The sequence below is a fragment of the Mustela erminea genome, chromosome 3, assembly GCF_009829155.1.
Source record: "Mustela erminea isolate mMusErm1 chromosome 3, mMusErm1.Pri, whole genome shotgun sequence".
Classification (NCBI taxonomy): domain Eukaryota; kingdom Metazoa; phylum Chordata; class Mammalia; order Carnivora; family Mustelidae; genus Mustela; species Mustela erminea.
Window position 1 is genome coordinate 63,251,266 of NC_045616.1, and position 21,024 is coordinate 63,272,289.

Sequence of the window (21,024 nt, forward strand, 5' to 3'; positions counted from 1 at the left end):
TCTTCCTTGTGTGTCCAGGTACATGAGTGTCCTCTCCTCTTTTAAGAACATCAGTCACGGGATCTAGGACCCCCCCCCAATCTATTATGACCTCACCTTAACTAATTACATCTGTGTTAGACTCTAATTCCAAGTAAGATCACATGCTGAGGCCCCAGATGGATATGAATTTGTGGGACCTTATTCAACCTGTTATAGATGACAAAACAGTATCTTATATTAGAGAGCTTTACAGTTGTCAAGGCACTTTCAAGAAAAGAAAAAATAAAGGAGGTAGGCATACAATTATCTTTTCTAGGATGCTCTGGAAAACTCTATCTACTGAGCAAGGTAGATAGCCACCTTAGAATGTTAGCTGGGACACTGGAGACAAGTTGAATTGGCTATCTGAAGACTGTCTGAAGACAGAGACTATCCCTCTTTTCCATACTCTTCCATACTCTGCATTTTCTGCCTAAAATTTTATCAGTAGCCTCAGATCAAGGATCTAAATGCTCTGTATGTTGTTTCAAAAGCCATCTGGATTTTCATTTAAAATTCTATCCAAAGCAATATATCGCCCTAGCCAGCCAAAGGAGCTCTTATTTCTTTTTCCAGTTTATTTGGCAACATAGAGACTCATTTCTTAATGCATGTATTAATCAGGCTGATTACTACATGATTTGCCCCAGAGGATAAGGACAAGGACTTCAGCAGAGGAGGAGCAGCCAAAAGACATTTGAGGGTTTTTATATATCAAGAGCCTTTGTTCTCATATGATTACTACCAGTAGCTCCTGAGTGGAAGCAGAGGAAAAAAGGAAGACAACTTTGTTTTGTTCTATGGCCAAAATTTGGGTTAAAAATATTCAACAACATTAGATAATTCTGCAACATTCAAGATTCCTTTAATATAAAAGAATTCATGTTCCTTCATGTTTATAATATCATATGGAAGGACTGAAGCCTAAACTGAAGCTAAAAGCAGCACTCCATGAATACGTTTTGAAGCAGGGTCATACTTACCTCCGATTATTGATAATCACTTGAAGTGTTGGGATTATCTACAATCATTCCTACTAAAATTTCATTTTCAAAAGTGAACTCCATGTTGTATTTACAATCAGGATCTAATCAACTCAAGAATTTATAAGAATGGTAATTCTCACTAAGATCTACTGTCTTTAGGTAACAAAGAGTTATTCATCATAGCCAGACTGTTAATAGTACTTTAAGAGACAGATTTATTAAAATTGGTTCTTACATCATAGACATTAGCCCTATCTGTAACTATGTCTGCCTAAGGGGAGGATGATAGATGGAAAACATGTTCTTCCAGGATCCAAGTCCCAGAATTGATGGCTCAACCTTAGGAGGAAGACAAAAAGACAAGTCATTAAATTGTGCAGACAGATGGACCACTTTTTGGGGTTTGAAGTTTCATGTTATTCCTCACATGAATAGAGGACAACACTGTTTTTGACATTCTGGATAAAGGGCAGTTCTAATCCATTAGGACCCAAACAGTGAGAAGTCACAAGACACCCAGAGTTGCTGGGGTATTTCATTAAGCCTAACCACAGTCTCTCTTTTTCAGGACTGTGGCCTCTGAGATCCCTGATTCCAAGTAATCCAGATCAGAATTATCTCAAGGGACCCCCAACAGTGAACTAGTGGCCTCCTTGCCTTCTGAAGACCTGTTTTGAGCAAACAAAATACCCTAGACAAAAGAAGTATTTTATAGGCAGGAACTTAATCATCTGAATTGGGGTGGAGGGAAACCCATTTCTCTCTAACCTTCTGAAAACATATCAAACTAACCAAAACTACCAAAAATCCATCCTTAAAACACAGATTCGGTCTTGCACTGTAATACATAATTCATGCTTTAAACATACATATGTGTAATCAAAACAGTATGATACTGACATAAAAATAAATATATAGATCAATGGAAAATAAAAGAGAGTCCAGAAATAAACCCATGTTTAAATGGTCAATTAATCTATGACAAAGAAGGCAAGAATATACAATGGGGAAAAAATCTTCTCTTCAATGAATGATGCTGGGAAAACTGGACAGTTACATACAAAAGAATGAAACTGGGCTACCTTCTTACATCATACACAAAAATAAACTCAAAATGGGTTGAAGACCTAAATGTAAGACCTAAACCATAAAACTGCTAACTTGCACAGTAAAGGAAACCATCAATAAAACAAAAAGGCGGGTGCCTGGGTGGCTCAGTAGATTAAGCCTCTGCTTTCGGCTCAGGTCATGCTCTCAGAGTCCTGGAATCAAGGCCCACATCAGGTTCTCTGTTCGGCAGGGAGCCTGCTTCCCCTTCTCTCTCTCTGCCTGCCTCTCTGCCTACTTGTGACCTCTTTCTCTCTGTCAAATAAATAAATAAAATCTTTAAAAAATAAAATAAAAAATAAAACAAAAGTAAAACAAAAAGGCAACCTTCTGAATGGGAGAAGCTATTTGCAAATGATACATCCAATATGAGATTAATATACAAAATATATAAAGAACTCATACAGCTTAACAGAAAAAAAAAAATCCCATTAAAAAAGGGGCAGAGGACCTGAATAGACATTTTTCATTTTTCCAAAGAAGACATACAGATGACCAACAGACAAGGAAAAGATGCTCAATATGACTCATCATCAGGGAAATGCAAATCAAAACCACAATGAAGTATCACCTCACACCTATCAGAATGGTTTGAATCAAAAAGACAAGAAACAGCTAGTGTTGGCAAGGAAACAGAGAAAAGGGAATCATCTTGCACTGTTGCTGGGAATGTAAATTGGCACAGCCACTGTGGAAAATAGTATGAAGGTTCAAAAAACTAAAAACTAAAAACTAAACAAAAAACTAAAAACTAAAAAACTGATCCAGTAATGTGACTACATATCTACCTGATTCAAAAGTTAAAAAAGATATATGTTCCCCTAAGTATACAGCATCATTATTCACGATAGCCAAGTTATGGAAGCAAGCTAAGAGTCTATCCATAGATGAATGGATAAAGATGTAGCATATATAAACAATGGAATATTACTCAGCCATAGAAAAGAAAGATATATTGCCATTTCCAACAATATGAATGGACCTAGGGGGTATTATGCTAAGTGAAAGAAGTCATACAGAGAAAGACAGATGAAAACTTACATGCGAAATCTAAAAAACAAAACAAATGAACATACAAACAAACGATAACAACAAAAATAAACATATTCATAAATACAGAGTACAAATTGGTGGGTGAACCAGATAGGAGGGTGGGGGGAATGAATGAAATAGGTGAAGGGGATTAAGAGGTACAAACTTCCAGTTATCAAATAAATAAGTCATGTAGATGAAAGGTAAAACACAAGTAATATAGTCAATAATACCATAATAATTTTGTATGGTTACTACATTTATTGTGGTGAGTAATTGTCAAATTACTATGTGGTACACTTGAAACTAATAAAATATTATATGTCCACTACACTCCATTTAAAAATTATTTTAAATTTAAAAAAATACAGGGGTGCCTGAAAGGCTCAATTAGTTAAGCATCCAACTCTTGATTTCTGCTCAGGTGATGATCTCAGGGTTCTGTGATCAAGCCCACATCTCATGGATCTCTTCACTCAGTGGGGAGTCTGCTTGTCCCTCTCCCTCTGATCCTTCCCCTGCTGGTGCTCTCTCTCAAATAAATAAATAAATAAATAAAATCTTTTAAAAAATTAAAAATAAATTTAAAAAATACATGTGTGCATGTAAACCTCAACAATTCTCCCCAGAAGATTTTACTCCATAACACTGTGTTAATTCACAGCTTTTCTCTCTCCCCCCCCCTTTTTTTTTGAAGAGAATACCAAGTAGAAAAACGAATTGTAAACAAAAACTTCCATCTCCAAACAGAATTCTAAAGCTAAGGTTGATAATTCTGCCTCCCTTGCTGGCTTATCTCCCACAATTTCCCTTAACACACACTCAACTAGATTAGTTGCCATTCACAGATCCAAAACCCTTGTTCTTCTTGCTGACATCTCTGCTCTCTCCAGCAAGAATATCTCTTTTCTTCAATCTTATTTACTTCCAGAGTCTTTCCACTGTGCTTTCCACATGGCAGGTGTGAAGTACATTTGTTGAATTAAATCTCACTATTAGAAGCTGGTCAAACCCACAGGATCTAGAAAATTTTACAGACCTCCTGATAGCACATCTGTGTCATGTAAACAGAAAACTCAGTATTTCAATTCCAAATCTAGAGTTTGAAGAGCAGACTGATTCTGTTAAACCTCCATATTCTTCTCCGGTGCATTCCAAGATCCATTCTCACTGTGCCCTCTCCCCCCACCCATCACTGGAATAGCACATGTTCCATAATGAACAGAATACAGGATCAGGAGAAACAAAAACAGTGAGCCCAATTTTCCCCCTTTAGGAAGAAATGAATCCTTGATTAAAGTTTCCATAGATCAATGGGTTCCTGACTTTTTGGTCCAAAGGATATTACTTAGAACCTTGAGCCTCTTATCCAATATCCAGGTCACATACGAGTATAATATAAATATCAGTTGGAATCTTCAGCTTCTGAGTAAAATCGCCTCATCTCATACAGCTCTCTGGCCTTCAGGACTCCAATAGTCCTCCCAGGAGATTGGATCTGAGAACCCCTGGTGTGTTTTCTCCCCATCTCAAGAGCCTTTCCCTCATCAGACACCTCAACATAATCAACTTAAACATGCAATAAGTTCATCTGCTTAAAAACCCATGCATTTTTACCCAAAACATTCTTAGATTTATTTTTTTTAATCTGGAATTCAGATTGCAGATGGGATAAGAAACTCATCCCAAAACCTGTATTAATCATTCCACCTCTCCAAAATTTTTGTGCTCACCTTACCTTACCTTAAAGGGTTCATCTTTTGTTCCTTCCCCCTCTCAGAAACCAGGTACCTATCCTTTCATCCTTCTCCTCTTCTTCACCTCTTCTCTCATGAAAATGACAAATACAGTCCTCTCCTCATTCATGTAGGCCTGCCGTCTTTCCTCAAGTTCTGTCACCAACTGACACTTAGGCCTTTGCTGCCTCACCTTCTACCCCCCATACTTATCTGGGTATGTCTCCAAACATAATTCTCTCCCTGAGGGCAATTATCTTGCCAGCAACATCAAGAAAGTACAAGGTTTTTTTCCCCCCCAACTTGTTTCAGAAGAGAAGAAAATAATTATATATCTAATTCTACCTAAATCAAATAAGGAGCCCATCATATGCCCCAGGATAAAAGTAGATGTGATCTGCCACGTAGAAATCAGCACATTGAAGAATAATACAAATATATTTTTTATGGAATAAAAGGAAGACGGACTATATTGCAGGGTAGATTGAAAATAATTAGTGTCTACAGAACTCACCCCTGTAAGATGTCAGTTACCCAAGGCAGCTCACCACAATTCCATCTAAGTAGCCTCTTTTATAAATTGTCCCATCAAACAGATCAATTAATAGGGTAGTGACTGACATGACATAAAACATAGCAAGGACCAAACCAGGGACACATGAAGAGGAAATGGATTCCTTTAGCCCTTGAAGTAAGTGATGCAGGAATTCTAGCTCAAGGCCAAAATCAAGTCTGAGGAATCAAAGAAGCCAAATGTTACAAGATGAAAGTAAAAGCTCTCACTTGGGAATGCAGGCCAAAGTTTAGGAGTCTGGAGAGCAAGTAAAGCAGTAAGAAACAGGTGATCACATTTTGTTATGGAGGTCAGGGTTTATCTGGCCCTAATATGTTTTTAATGGACTAGGGTGACTTATTAATGGTCCCTCCTGGTATTAGATAGATCTCTGCAACACCAAATGGGTGGTGCTAGCCCACAGTCTAGACATAGTCCTAATAAAGATGAAAAAGGAGAAAGGAAATTTATTCTACAATTCAGTTATGCCAGTCAGTGGCACATTTCTTTCCCAAGTCACAAACACATTTACATAGTCTGAGATTGCAAGGCAGATACCTCAAAAATAAACTGGAATGAAAGAAAATGGATTTTAAATTGCAGAGGTAACATTTCTATTTCATGCCATCTGTTATAACTCAAATTTCCAACAGATGGCTTATTCACCAGAAATGTTGCAAAAAATGAGATCAAAATTATATTACAGTAAATAAAGATATTTTTAAATGATGATAAATAGATAATTTTAAAACTACAGACTCAATCTATTTTTTTAACTTAAAAGTTACTTATAGATTAGTGATTATGCTTCAGTGTTTTTTGGATGGACCAATGATGATAAATTAAACCTTTTCCTGAAATAAGCCCAGAAACACAAGTGAACATTTTATCAATTTTGCTTATCTCCTAGCACTAGTGCTAAAGTATGGGTGTCTGCTTGCAGAATGTTCTACTCCACAGATTCCCTTTGAAATCTGAGATGATAGGTAATGGCAGGTGGGCAAGGATAGGAGATCTAAACATCTCTGTGCTTCTCCACTACAGCACAGGTGCACTGAGTGTTCAGATCTGATCAATAAACAAAATCCCAAACTCCCTAGCTTTAATCACAATCAATACTAATTGCTGATCTGTATCAGAAAACAATTAGGACTCTGTAATTTAGGGCTGGTACAAGTACCTCAGAATCAGAACTAATCAAAACATTTAGGTCACCATAGAATGTGGTTTAGAACAAGAAAAAAAAACAAAACAAATAGGGTGAGATATCTCCCACCAGCCTCCCCTCATCATCAACACAGCAATGTTGCTCAGAGGAGGAAAGAATATTTAAGTAATGTCTTGACTCGAATATTTACACATGGCCAGCCAAGAACAAAATGTCAGGGGAAGGCTTTCTTAGCAAGATAGGAATAAGTCACTGAGTGGATCATCCTCATTCACCTCTACTGACACTGATACAGAGGATGTTGCTCACATCAATGACAGGGCAATTCCTACACTCCCCATATGAGACATCACAGGGGCTCACACTGGGAGACTAAACGAGGAGGTAAAAACTCTGCAGACCCCCAGTTTAGAGGACAGTACACAGAGGCTCTCCCATGCAGGGAAATGACCTGGTGGTATTTATCTGCCCTCCCCTTTTGCTGCCCTTTTCCTTTCTTCTACCAGAGGGATGGAGATTTATAGAAATAAGAATCGTGGGCATTTGAGATTATATGCAAGTGAGCGTCAGCTTTGAAAGCTTTTCAGCTATTGTCACATACCTTCAAAAGCAAAGGCTAGCTAGCCCTCTTTTCCACTCTGCCTATCCCAGGAGGAAAATGAAGGTGATTGCCACACTATTCTATAGACTATTGCAGATTACATAATGACTAAATACAGATTTGGTACAATGTGGGGAGGTTTGCTAACACTTGCTCCTCCAATGAACAAATGTACCTACTTTGCAAAACACTGACCTAGGCAAATGAAGGATCAGTGGCATACTCCTTGAGTGCTGACTTCATTTTTATACACAACTCAAAGTCTAATTTGCAGATAAGTTTAGCATTAGCCAGGAAAATGTGACTCTCTTTAAATATAATGCAGCAGAAAGGTACATTTCAGTTTACACACTAAATCAGCAACTCCTTGATTGTATAATCTTGGACAACTCCCTAAATTTTCTAGCTGTTTTTCTCTTCAAAATGAGAGGGATTGGAATGGATCCATGATCTTCAAGACTCTGTATGAGAAGCACCTCTGGAGCTTATAGAAAAACAAATGCCACTGGCAATCCAAACACTTAATCCACTGTCTCTACAGCTGAACACTCAGAAAAGATTCAAGCTTCCTGTTTTACAATCTTTCTACTTGATGATTGTGTAGTCACTTATTTATTTAGTGTATACTTGTGCAGTGTCCATTGTGTGCCACTGTTTTATAGGCAAATTGTGCCCCCTAAAAGTCATATGTTGAAGTCCCAAACTCTAGTACTTCAGGATGTGACTATATTTGGAAATACAGTATTTAAACAGGTAACTAAGTTAAAATAAGGCCATTAAGGTGGGCCTTGATCCAATATGGCTGGTGTCTTTATAAGAAGAGGAGATGAGGACTGAGATACACACAAAAAGAAGACTACAGGAAGACACAGGGAGAAGAGAGCCATCCACAAGCCAAAGAGAGAGCCTCAGAAGAAATCAATCCCACCAACACATTGGCCTCAGACTTCCAGACCCCAGAGTTGTGATAAAATAGATTTATGGTCTTTAAGCTACCCAGTTACCCAGTTTTTCTTATGAAAGTACTTTGTGTACTTTAGTAGTTTGTTATGGAAGCCCTAGCAAAATAATAAACAGGGTAAGATACAAAATTCTAGGTGTAACACAGGGCAAAACCCAGAAAAGGTCTCCATTCCCATGGAGTCTACAGTAGAGTAGGTCAGATGAGAAACAATTAAAAGCTATGGCAGGTCCTATGAAGCACACATGATGGTTGCTATAATAGAGAGGGATGCGATAGGTGGGGCTTTACTCACCCTTGGTGAAGTCAACAAAGAACTCCCTGAAGAAGTGACATTTAAACTATCAAGCTGAGATCTGAAGGATGACAATGAGGCAGCCATGTGGTAGTTGAAGGAAGAACCTTCCACCCCTGAGGAAGCAGCAGATGCAAAGACCCAGAGGTGAGAAGGAAAAGTGCTTACTTGAGGAAATGAAATGCCTAGTTAGCCAAATGCAGTTCATGATGAGGGATGTGATATGAAATGAGGTTGGATAGGTGGGGGTGGGGGGGTGGGGGGATACAGTGCCTTGAAAGTTATGGTAGGGAGCTTGAATATTTCAAGTACAAAAAATTGAATTAAATTTTATTTTTAAAAAGGAACAAAGCAGTTTTTGAGCTCAGCCTCAGGTAAGCCATGCCTAGAGCATTATCTTTTTATTGGAATCCCAAGTTTGTGACCAAAGCATGCCCATCCCCTGCCTGCAGTGTTCCAAAGCGCCCCTCTAGTTCTTCTGAGTGGTAGTGAAGCCTCCTGCAGCAAGTTTAAAATTTATGCAAGGGACTGAGATAAACAGAAATTTTACTTTTTAAGTTTGCTATAGCCAAACACAACTTACGAGATCTTCTTTTCAATGATGATAGAATAAAAGTTTATTCCTACTTAAAAAAAAAAAAAAAGGAATGCTCTTAAGTAGGGAATTGGTTTTTATGTATAATGAAAATAAGGATCTTGCTATCTGTTTTGGCTGCAGCATAAAGACAATAGACACCATATTGTGAAGTTAGACTCACACTGATATTTCAAAGTAGATGTCTAAAAACTGAGATCACATCTAAGCTCTTCTCTCACATTCTGTGTATAAAAAGATCAGAATCTGGAGATTAAAGAAGAGAGTTTTTTCTTTAAGGATTTTGGGGGAGAGCTGTAAGACTATCCTATGTCCCACCATACAATGTTCTGAGTATCACATTAGTCTACTGTATTAATGATATCACATCAATTTGACTGGAGGAGCAAGACAAGTATATTGGAGGCACTGGAGGCAACTCAAAGAAGATATAGGATCCTGTCTCCATCTGTGGAGATTTGAGGGGTCCCATGCTGTGGGACATGCCAAGGCATCCCACCTAAAATGAAGGTCAAATTATCACATCTCACAACTCCCACCACTGAGAAAAAAGCACCAGGCCTGGTAGGTCTAGGTTGCCTAGCCATCTCAGTTTGTCCAGGCCTGAAGGATTTCCTGAATGCAGGACGTCCAGTGCTAAACCTCAAAAGTCCTGGTCAGCCTTGTAGGTATTTACATTTTTAAATTTACTTTGAGTCAAGTGTCTGATTTTTTTGCACCTAAAAGCACTCTAACTTATACTGTCCCAAAGTCTCAGGAAACTGTGCAAAAAGTAGGAAGCCTGTCAATGTGTGCTGACTGAATTGAGCTCTGAGTTGAATAAACTATTCCCCCCAAAAAACAGAAGGGTATTTCCATTTATTATATCCAATGTGTCTAGCATGATCCCTAGAACAGATAGTATTTGCAAATACCTGTTTAAAGTCATAATAGCTTCATGATTCACCAAGCAAAAGAGAAACTTTAGGAGTCTTGGATGGAAGGCTGAAAATTAAAAAAATTAGCTCCACGAAACTCAAGTTCTAGAAGAATCTTTCTATTCAAATGGACATGAAAGAAGTTGCATCAGGGAGGGTCAGGGGGGAAAAAAAAAAAAACCTGAAGAGGTCTCTAGCCTCCTCTGGTGGCTCAGCCTGGATGGCAACGTGTCACTCACTTAGGACTATCTGTGTGGAGGTGGAGATGGGGAAGGGAAGTGGGGGAAAAAAGCCCGTAAGAGACATTCTGGAGGAAACAGAGGCAGAATCTGATGTTTGGAAGCTATCTTTACAAGAAGAAGAGGGATGAATTAAAGGAAACTCCAAACTGTCCTGCCTACACCCATCCCATTAGCTCCCAGGACTAAGGGCAGCTGAGAGCTCTCAGCAGAATCATTCTCCTGGACTTGCCCACAGCTCAATGGGCTGATTCACCCCGGGTCAAGCCTCCTTCCTGGGAGCAGCTCAAATCCAAAGCCTGGCCCAAGCAAATAGCATAACGTCCCAGGCCCCTCACTGCAATTGGGAACAACTGTCAAAGGCCATTCTGGCTTTGAAACTGCCGGTGACTGGACTGGGGCTTCTGTGGCAGTTCAACAGCTCAACTTCTCCCTCAGCCCAGCCCACTTTCCTCCTCCTCACACTGGTGGTCATCTCAAGAGCCTTCCCCACTGGCTGTGTGCATGTAAATCTCCTACTCAGAGCCTACTTCTCAGTGTCAGAAACTGTGAAGGGTCTGAGATTTTTCTCTTACTTGCAAGTTAGCATGTTAACCTGCCACAGGTTCAGAGAAGCTGGAAAAAGACACAAAAATCCCTGGGTCAACAACTAAAAATGTTACTTTTGGCACAGTAGCTAGCATGAACTTCACATTCAAATTCATTTTCCTTGCTCCACAGATCTCACCAGGAGGTATAGAACACACAGTAGGTTTAAGTCACAACTAAGCAGCCCTAAGCTTAAGAAATCCCCATCTTTTTTTATTATTAAGTTAAATTTTATTTTATTTTGTTAATTTACTTTTATTTTTTACTTATTTTTAAAAAGATTTTATTTATTTATTTGACAGAGATCGCAAGTAGGCTGAGAAGCAGACAGAGAGAAGAGGAGAAAGCAGGGTCCCCGCAGAGCAGAGAGCCTGATGTCAGGCTCGATCCCAGGACCCTGGGATCATGACCTGAGCCAAAGGCAGAGGCTTTAACCCACTGAACCACCCAGGTGCCCCTACTTTGTTAACTTATTTTTAAAGATTTTATTTATTTATCAGAGAGAGAGCACAAGCAGGGGAAGCAGCAGGCAGAGCAGGCAGAGGAAGAAGCAGGCTCCCTGCTAAGCAGGGAACCTGATGTGGGACTCCATCCTAGGACTCTGGAATCATGACTTGAGCCGAAGGCAGATGCTTAACCTATTGAGCCACTCAGGCACCCCAAGTTTTAAATTTTAATTCCAGTGTTGTGAACATATCATGTTATATTAGTTTCAGGTGTACAATATAGTGATTCAACAACTCTATAACACAGTGCTCACCATGAATTGTGCTCTTTACCCCCATCACCTTTCACCCATTTCCATTCCACAGGAAACCCCAATCTTTTAAATGGGACCACTACCAAACCTGCCTACTTTACCCCAGAGGGAGACACTGTATTTATTATCCTGGTCAGAAAATAAATCTGCCATCTGTCCTGGAAGCAGATACTATATTTGTAAGCCTGTTTGCCATATACACATCCTCGAATAGATAGTTCATGACAAAAACTGATAGAAGATTGGCAGAAATATGAGAGAACCATGGAGGGTCATCTCCCAGCCCTCGGGAAACCTATCCTATGAAACACACACGACACATAACCATGAAGCTGTTATATTTCAGCATTCATGTAAATGTCTCTATTAATTTTCATAGAGTAGTGGGTTTTTTCATTTTCAATTATATATTTGGAAGTTACCATAGTCTTTTTAAACTGAATTTTTACTTTTGTCTATTACATAGGTATATAATTTTTAAAAATAAAAAAATAAAGATAAAATGAGAATGGGCCTGGGAATCAGGAAAAATCGGAGTTCCCCAAAGCTAGAGTAATCAAACAGTATGGTACTGGCACAAAGAGAGGCATATTTATCATCAGAACAGGACAGAAATCCAAGAAATAAACCCACATTTATACGTCAATTAATCTATGACAAAGGAAGCAAGAACATAAAATAGGGAAAAGATAGTCTCTTCAATAAATGGTCCTGAGAAAACTGGACAGTTACATGTAAAATAATGAAACTGGGGACACCTGGGTGGCTCAGTTGGTTGGACAACTGCCTTCGGCTCGGGTCATGATCCCGGAGTCCCGGGATGGAGTCCCGCATCGGGCTCCCAGCTCCATGGGGCGTCTGCTTCTCCCTCTGACCTTCTCCTCGCTCATGCTCTCTCTCACTGTCTTTCTCTCAAATAAATAAATAAAATCTTTAAAAAAAAATAATGAAACTGGACCACCTCCCTATACCATACATAAAAATAAGCTCAAAATGTATTAAGGAGCTAAATGTGAGACCTGAAACAATAAAACTCCTAGAAGAAAACATAGGCAATAATTTCTTTGACTTTGGTCTTAGCAACATTTTCCTAGATATGTCTCCTCAGGCAAGAAATGCAAAAGCAGAAATAAACTATTGGAACAACACCAAAATAAAAACCTTTTGTACAGCAAAGGAAATCATCAACAAAACATAATGGCAACCTACTGAATAGGAGAAGATATATACAAATGATATATCTGATAAGGGATTAATATCCAAAACATATAAAAAACTCCTACAACTCAACACCCAAAAAGACAACTAATCCAATTTTAAAAGGGTCAGAGAATTTAAAAAAAAAAAAAAAAAAAGGGGGGTCAGAGGACCTGAATAGACACTTCTTCAAAGAATACATACAGATGGCCAACAGACACAGGAAAACATGCTCAACGTCACTTAGCATCAGGGAAATGTAAACATAACTGCAATGAAATATCACCTTACGGGGCACCTGGATGGCTCTGTCATTAAGCATCTACCTTTGGCTCAGGTCATGATTCCAGAGTCCTGGGATAGAGCCCCACATCAGGCTCTCTGCTCAGCAGGAAACCTGTTTCTTCCTCACCCACTCCCCCTGATTGTGTTCCCTCTCTCGCTGTCTTTCTCTGTCAAATAAATAAATAAAATATTTTTTAAAAAAAAGAAAGAAAGAAATATCACCTCACACCTGTCAGAATGGCTTGAATCAAAATAATAAGAAATAGCAAATGCTGACAAGGAAGTGGAGGAAAAGGAACCCTTGTGCACTGTTGGTGGGAATGTAAATTGGTGTAGCCACTGTGGAAAACAGAATGGACATTCTTCAAAAAATTAAAAATATAAATACCATATTATCCAGTAATTCCACTACTGGGTATTTACCCAAAGAAAACAAAAGCACTAGTTCAAAAAGATACACACATTCCTATGTTTACTGCAGCATTATTTACAATAGCAAAGATATGGATGCAACCCAAGCGTCTATCCCTAGATGAATAAAGATGTGATACATATAATGGATATATGCATGCATACTCAGTCAAAAAAGGGACGAAATCTTGCCATTTACAACATGGATGGAACTTACAAAGCTTATGATATGATAATTCACAGGATGTCTGGGTTGCTCAGTTGGTTGAGCCTTTGGTTCAGGTCATGATCCCAGGGTCCTGGGATTGAGTCCTGCATCGGGCTCCCTGCTTACTGGGGAATCTGCTTCTCCCACTGCTTGCAGCTTCCCCTGCTTATGTGCTCTCTCTGACAAATAAATAAATAAAATCTAACCACAACAACAACAAAAAGATGACCCACACATCTAACCTATTTTTTTAAGGATTCACTACCACAAACAGATGGTATGACTACAGTAATGGTAACCACCTTATACAGAAGGACGTTAGTAATAATCTACATCTTCAAACAATGATCTACTCATTTTAAGTCTTTCCTTTTTAGGGATGGATGCATGGGTGGCTCATTCGGTTAAGTGTCTGCCTTCAGCTCAGGTCATAATTCCAGGGTCCTAGGATCCAGCCCTGTGTCAGGCTCCTTGCTCAGCGGAGAGTCTGCTTCTTCCTCTTGCCTCCCCCCGTGCCCCCAGCTCATGTTCTCTAGTTTAAAAAATCTTATAGAACTCAAGAATCTAATCTCTGGCTTGAGAGGTATCATTGCAGAAGGCCAGGGATAGAGAGGGTCCACAGAAGCATAGCCTAAAGAAGGTTGAGGTGTGATGGGTAAAGGATACAATACATGCTGCCATTTAAATGAAAATAGATCACTGGTGTTTCTGGGATGACTTTTTGCTTAAAAAAAGAGGTAGAGAGCCAGAAGGATGGTGACAGGGACAGCAGGGAATGGTAGCAAACAAAAAAAGAAGTAGCACTTTCTTGGCTGATTTGGCAAAGTTCTGAAAAAGTTGTCACTAACTCCTAGAATCATAGGCCACAAAGGACTCTACAAGGTCATTTAGCCTGGTGCTTTGTTCCAGAAAATACGGCAGCCAGACCAGAAGGAAGGAAGAAAGGAAAGAAAGGAGGGAGGGAGGGAGGGAGGGAAGGAAAGGAGGAGGGAAGGAAGGAAGGAAGAGAAAGAGAGAAAGAAAGGAAAGAAACCAACCAAGTGACATTTAAGTTTTAACTTTTTTTGGTCCAGTAATGGAATACTTAATTGTCACAGATTGTCAGAGCTATCCAAATGGGAAATTCAGCTTTCCTTACCACTGAGCAGACATTATTATAAATACAGCTTGTCTAAAAGCCTCTGTTGAGAATGCCTTGCAATAAACAAGAGAAATTCTGTAGCCCAAGGCAGTGAGTCAGAATTCCTACGGTGTGCTATCTAGCTGCAACCAGAAGCAAGATTGGGAGTTGCAGCACTGTTTGTCCCCTGAGCTCTCCTGCAGTCACATTCACCCACGCTTTGGTCACGAAGCAGAGGACACTCACTACGTGCGGATGCCCACAGGGCTCTGTGCCAAGGACATGACTGATGGTTCTAGAGTGGACTATGCCTGCCAGTCCCTCCTGCAGTCTGGTAGGCCTTTGCTTGAGCCCTGATCCATGACTTGCTAGCCCGTGACTCCAGAGGAAGTAGGAAGAGGGAGAAAAGGGTAAAAAGTCAGAAATAATAGTAACTGCCTCATAGGACTGTTGTAAAGGTAAGATGAAGTAATATACGTAAAAAACTTAGAGTACGTGGTAATTTCTCCAAAATACATCAAATTTCATTAGCATATCAGCAGCAGCAGCATCACCAGTGTCTATGATATCAGAATTTCTAGATTATCAGAGGGCTTAGAGGGTACAGTTTATTTGGAAAGGGAGGAAAGGTGGTGAGACAGTCCTCAGTTGCATTTATGTAGTAAGGAGACATACATAATGCATGGTTATTTGAAATAGTTTAGCAGAAAGGAAGATCCTCTCGAAAACACCACTTACCATTGTTGTTATTCTTTTGTCCTCATAATTACTACGACTACTGTTGAGGTGGCAGAGTACCACAAGTCCTAGATGTCTGCATTTAAGATACATTCAGTTTTATAGCTACACAGACAAGCATGTGTGTGTGTGTGTGTGTGTGTGTGTGTGTGTGTGTACACGTTTATTTTCCTAAAATAGCTAACAGGTATTTGCCTTCATTCAAATATTAAATGCATTTCGACTTTAAATTGGTAATTAAATCCCTCTGACGTTCAGAAACAGCATATGCTCTCACCAGGGAGCAGCTGGTGGGTTGGGGGAGTGAAAGTCTGCTGGCAACAGTTTGAAATTAACCCAGCTCCCCTACCCACTTCCTTAAACCCAGAGCTTCAAAGAAAGCACCTAGCACTAAAATAGCCAACTTTCTCCTCCTTGCTTACATAACAAGGAGTGCTCATTTGCTACCTAGAATATTTAGCTTCTGTGCTTCCCTCAGTTGGTTTCTCCAGACCTATAATCAAGGTAAAACAGGAAAAAAGGAGAGGAAGAAGAGAATAAGAATGAGGAGAAAACATCAATTTGTGTAACATATTTACTGAGGACCTACTATGTGCTTGGCATTCAGCATGATAAACCCATCCTAAAGCAAAGATGTATGGGGTGGGGGCGGGGGGTGAAAAAGATAGGTCAGATGCTGTTAGAGAAAGCTAAAAGTTAAAGTAATTAAGTGCTGTGAAGACAGTACAGAAACTAAAACCAGAAAGACAAAACCAGACTGAAATTTGGGTGATGAAATTAAGTATTCAAGATTCACATCACATGTTCACAACTGCTTGATTATGGCAAAGGTTCTACTGTAGTGCACCAGGGGAAGGATAACCTTTTTATAAATGGTTCTGGATCATTTGAATAGTCTCATAAAGAAAAAAAATAACCTTGATTCCTACCTCACACCACGCCAAAAATCAGTTTCAGGTGGATTGTCGACTTAAACATGAAAAGAATAAATTAGAAGTATATCTTGATAATTTCAAGATAAACAAAGATTTCCTAAATAGGTCACACAAAGCTTTAACCCAAGGGAAAGATGATAAATTGGACTACACTGAAATTAAGACTTCTACTTATCCAAACATACCATTAGGACAGCGAGAAGGTAAAGCACAAAATAGGAGAAAATATTTGCAATACATAAATCCTGAAAAGGCCTTAAATGTAAATTATATTTTTAAAAATCCTAAACATCAATAAGGAAACAGACAATCCACTTAAAAATGGACAAAAAAGTCAAACAGCACTTTACAAAAGAGGATTTCAAAACAGTCAATAAACAAAGGTAGTCAACATCATTAGTCATAAGGGAAATGCAAATTGACACCACAATGAGATACTATACCACATATCCACAAGTATGGCTAAATTTATTAAAAACTGATATTCACTGCTGGTGGAAGCATAAATTGGTGTATCAACACTTAGGAAAACTGTTTGGCAGCATTCCCTGGAGTTGAACACAGGCATACTCTATGAGCCAGCAGTCGCTCTCCAGGTATATAGGCAACCCACCTGCACGCATGCGTTCACTAGAAGACCTGCATGGGGATGTTCCCAGTAGACCTAAGCTGAAAACGACCTACATGTCCATCAACAGCAGAATGAATAAAAAATAAACTGTGGTCTGCTTATGCAACAGAATACAACACAGTAATGAGAATGAACGCATTTAACACACAAATGCAGAAGACTCTTATAAGCAAATTGTTGTTGAAAGAAGTCAGCCGGAACAGTGCACATACTATGGATACCATTCATATAAAGTTCAAAAACAGACACAAGCCATCCATGCTGTTAGAAGTTATAACAGTGGTTACCCTTAGAGGGTAACCAAAAGAAGGCAGGATGTAGAATGCCAGGGTACCATAATGTTCTGTTCTTTTCTCTTCGTAAATATCATCACACTGCACATTTAGGTCCTATACACTTTTCCATAACTGTTACATCTCAGCATAAAGTTTAATTAAATTTACACAAATAGTAAAGTAATTAAGGATTTGTAGGGGCAGAATTTGGAGCTGGGACTTCTTCAAAATAATCCCATAGAGTCCAGAAAAGAATTCCTCTTGTCATGAAAGAGGTAGTAATAATGGTGGTATGTGTAGGGACTCAGGGTCCCCATCATATGAACAGTGTAAGGTTGTGGCAGGTGAAGAGGTCAGATAAATAAAACAGGGTAAAAAAATCCATTAAATTCCAAATATTGGTGATAATTTCATCCAGGGTTTGTGTGCATGCGTGCACATGTTACGCTGATTTTGGTACTGATTTTCCTGTTCTCTATACAAACAGGTATAAACTGCTAATGAGGCTGAGTGTGTTCACTTTCCCAGGAAGGTTCCAACTTCATTTCATCAATGGACTTTGGTTCTAGTTGTAGAACTCAGGCATCAGAGAACAGGTGGGTGAAGTCTTTTGAGGACAGTGCAGTGCTCAGGACACTGGAAATCATATCACATAGCTACCACCGACTTGAAAAAGAGATTGGATGATTCCAAAGAATCATCATGGAGCCTTAGAGGTGAACACAATCTTTAAGATGACCAGAGTTGTCTTTAGACATGTAAATGGCTTTTGTATGGAAGGAGCAAAGGGTTTTGCACGGTCTATGAGGACACAATGGGAGAGACTGCTGCTCACAGGAAGAAAAAACAAGGGGCTCTGTCAGGACCTACTGAGTTCACTGGATGACTTCAAGCACAATCTAGAGAAACCCTTGGTGGGGATGCTGTCTTGGGAATTTGTGAATGCAAGCCCTGCATGTGTGGTTGGCTGGATCATTCTAGAACAGTGGCTCCCAGCTGTTCAGGAGTTTAGCGATGCTAAGACAGTTTTGGTGGTTCCACCTTGTTGCGGCAGCAGTTCCAGGCATCTAGTGGGAAGGGGCCAGAGATGCTGCTAAACCAACTGCAAGGCTCAGGACCACCTTCATGCACAACAAAGAACTGTCTGCTAAATATCAATGGTGCTGGAGCAGAGACAGGAGGGGATGGTAGGATTTCCTCGGTAATCTCTAGAATTTGTTTTGCTACAGAAAGTTACACTTTTGATCAATAAATTTCTTGCATGTGTCTCAGATGTTAAGTAACAAATGCATTACAGATACTCAAAATCGCCTTTATCATTAACTTGCTTTTGTTGCCTTTACTTCCAAGTCTTACTTAGCATATAAAATGTCACAAAGGTTTTGTCAACACTCATAGTGTCTTGTCTTTTTTTTTTGTCAACACATTTTATTGTCAACACTCATAATGCTGTGAAGATCCAATGTTGTCTGCATGCTGGAATGAAATATGTTGTTAAATTCTGCCCACCATGTTTTTAAGTTCATCCTTCGGTTAAGTTTGTAATACAGTCAACAAGAACACCTTAACCCAATTTTATGCTGTGAAATAAAAATAACCAAGACATCAACCTTGTCTGCGAACAATACGTCAACAGTCAGAAAAAGCAACTCTTCTTGTAAACGGCGTATTAAGTCATTATTCTATGACATAAGGATTGTTGCTTCTGTAGGATATTATCTAGCTATGTAAAAACAAAGTATATTATTTGTTATTAGAGTTAAAATAGTCTCTCATTATGCACAGTTTGATATCAATGACATAAATGCAATTATGCTGCAATCAAGTAAAATGGCATTGTTGGCAGGTTCCACTTATCATTTCTAAATTACGCCACTGGCAAAAGTCAAGCATTTATTAGTGCTACCACGAAGCCAATCAAATAGCCTATTCACATGGTCCCCTTTGGTGTTTCTCAAAAGTTGTGTTCACACCAGGGGAGTGTCATTAATTCATGGTGCTATTTTTCAGTTTGCCCTCCTCAAGAACTGCTCCCCCCCGCCCCACCCACCAAGACTGGGGTTTATCTTTCTAGAGTTTAATGGGACCCAAATTCACTTTTGTTAAAACCCAGTCTCTATTAACTTCTTTATTAATGAGAATTTTCAACTTCTTACATATTCTTCAATTATCAGGCTGACAAGGAAATGACACCACTGTGAAAACGCTACCAGGTAAAATGTTCAGTTCCAGTTCATTCCATTCCCCAGTTAACTGGGTAAAGCAGCAAGAGACCTAAAAAAATTCAGTTTCTTGAAAGCCTTTTTAAAATATATTACTTACTTCCAAGGCTTAATAAGTATACCAATATAAATCACAGCCAACACTATGTAGTACTTACAACAGGACAGTCACTGTGCTTTATATGTATTAATTAATTTCGTCGTCATTGCGAACAAGGAAAAAGCTACTGTTTTCCTCTTCACTTTACTGAGAAAGTAATTAACTTATAATTGATTATTGAATTATAATTATAAATAAATGATTCATCCAAGGGAAATAAACACTAAGTTCAGTGGTGCTCTGAACCCAGCACTCTGGTCCCACTCATTTAACCTTTGTGGTGTATGTATGGCCACAGTAGAGTTTATGTTTATGTGCAATAATAGCTTCTTAATGATCTGATAGGTTGTGTCAAGACTACCATGAGAGACATGAATTTCCACTGAAGAACACATGAATAAGTAAATGTAAGAAACTGGGTCCAGGGTGGGTCCTGGGAAAGTGGAGGAGGTGGTTTAGGGCCTGAGCTCAGTTAATATGGGGGCTTTAAAACCGTTGCAGTTGTCCCTCTGATAGTACTACCAGTACATACTAATTGGGAGAAATAGAAAAGTACATACAAGGAGGAATTTTAAATTACCAGTTATTCCATTGGTAACATTTTAACCAATGTTTTGCCAGTCTCTTTCTATATCATATTAATGCACTAAAAAAATTAAAGGCAGTTTATATTATAGTAGTTTCATGGATTCTCCAACAGAAGCCTCTAAACCTCACATCTCTAGGCTATAGTTTCCTTATCTGCAAAATGGGTTATCACATTAGAATTTACACCCACTGAAGCACAGGAGATGTTTCATGTAAAATACTAAGTCTGATGCCTGGCATATAGCAAGCATACCCCCAGGTTAGGTACTGTTTTCAGTTGTATGTAGCATTTTAACTTGCCTTCCTACTCAAGTTTAGACTGTTTGCTCACTTTCATTAACTATTCTTCAAAAGCAGTTTGTAAAGGTGTGTTATGGACTTAGTTTCATTTTGTAGTCTTCTAATTTTTTTCCTTGGGATAAAATTCCACAGGTAAAATGGCTGTTTCCAAGGACACAAATATGAATATGTTGAGACTTTCATTGTGTATTTCCAGATTATGCAAGATTATGCAAATAATATTTCCATCTTTGTAGACTGATATTGAGAAAGGGCATGCCATTTACATTGTTATCTGGGGTATGAGAATATGTGAATCTGTAGGATTAAAGTATTATGTTTATTAAAGTATTATATTTATTTGCCAATTGAATTAGTTTAAGAATGGTGACATTTTCTGACTTGTTGATTTTAGCCATTCTGACTGGTGTGAGGTGAGCAGCAATGTCCACAATAGCCAAACTATGGAAAGAACC

General features: G+C 38.9%; 1 long non-coding RNA gene across 1 annotated transcript in view; it reads right to left on the minus strand.

The window, feature by feature from the left end:
- Positions 1-1,216: 1,216 nt before the first annotated feature.
- The window catches only part of LOC116586226, a 92,407-nt gene continuing 72,599 nt past the window's right edge, over positions 1,217-21,024 (minus strand). Inside the window, exon 4 of the long non-coding RNA XR_004283941.1 lies at positions 1,217-1,346. This is a non-coding gene — a long non-coding RNA (uncharacterized LOC116586226). The remainder of the gene's footprint in view (positions 1,347-21,024) is intronic.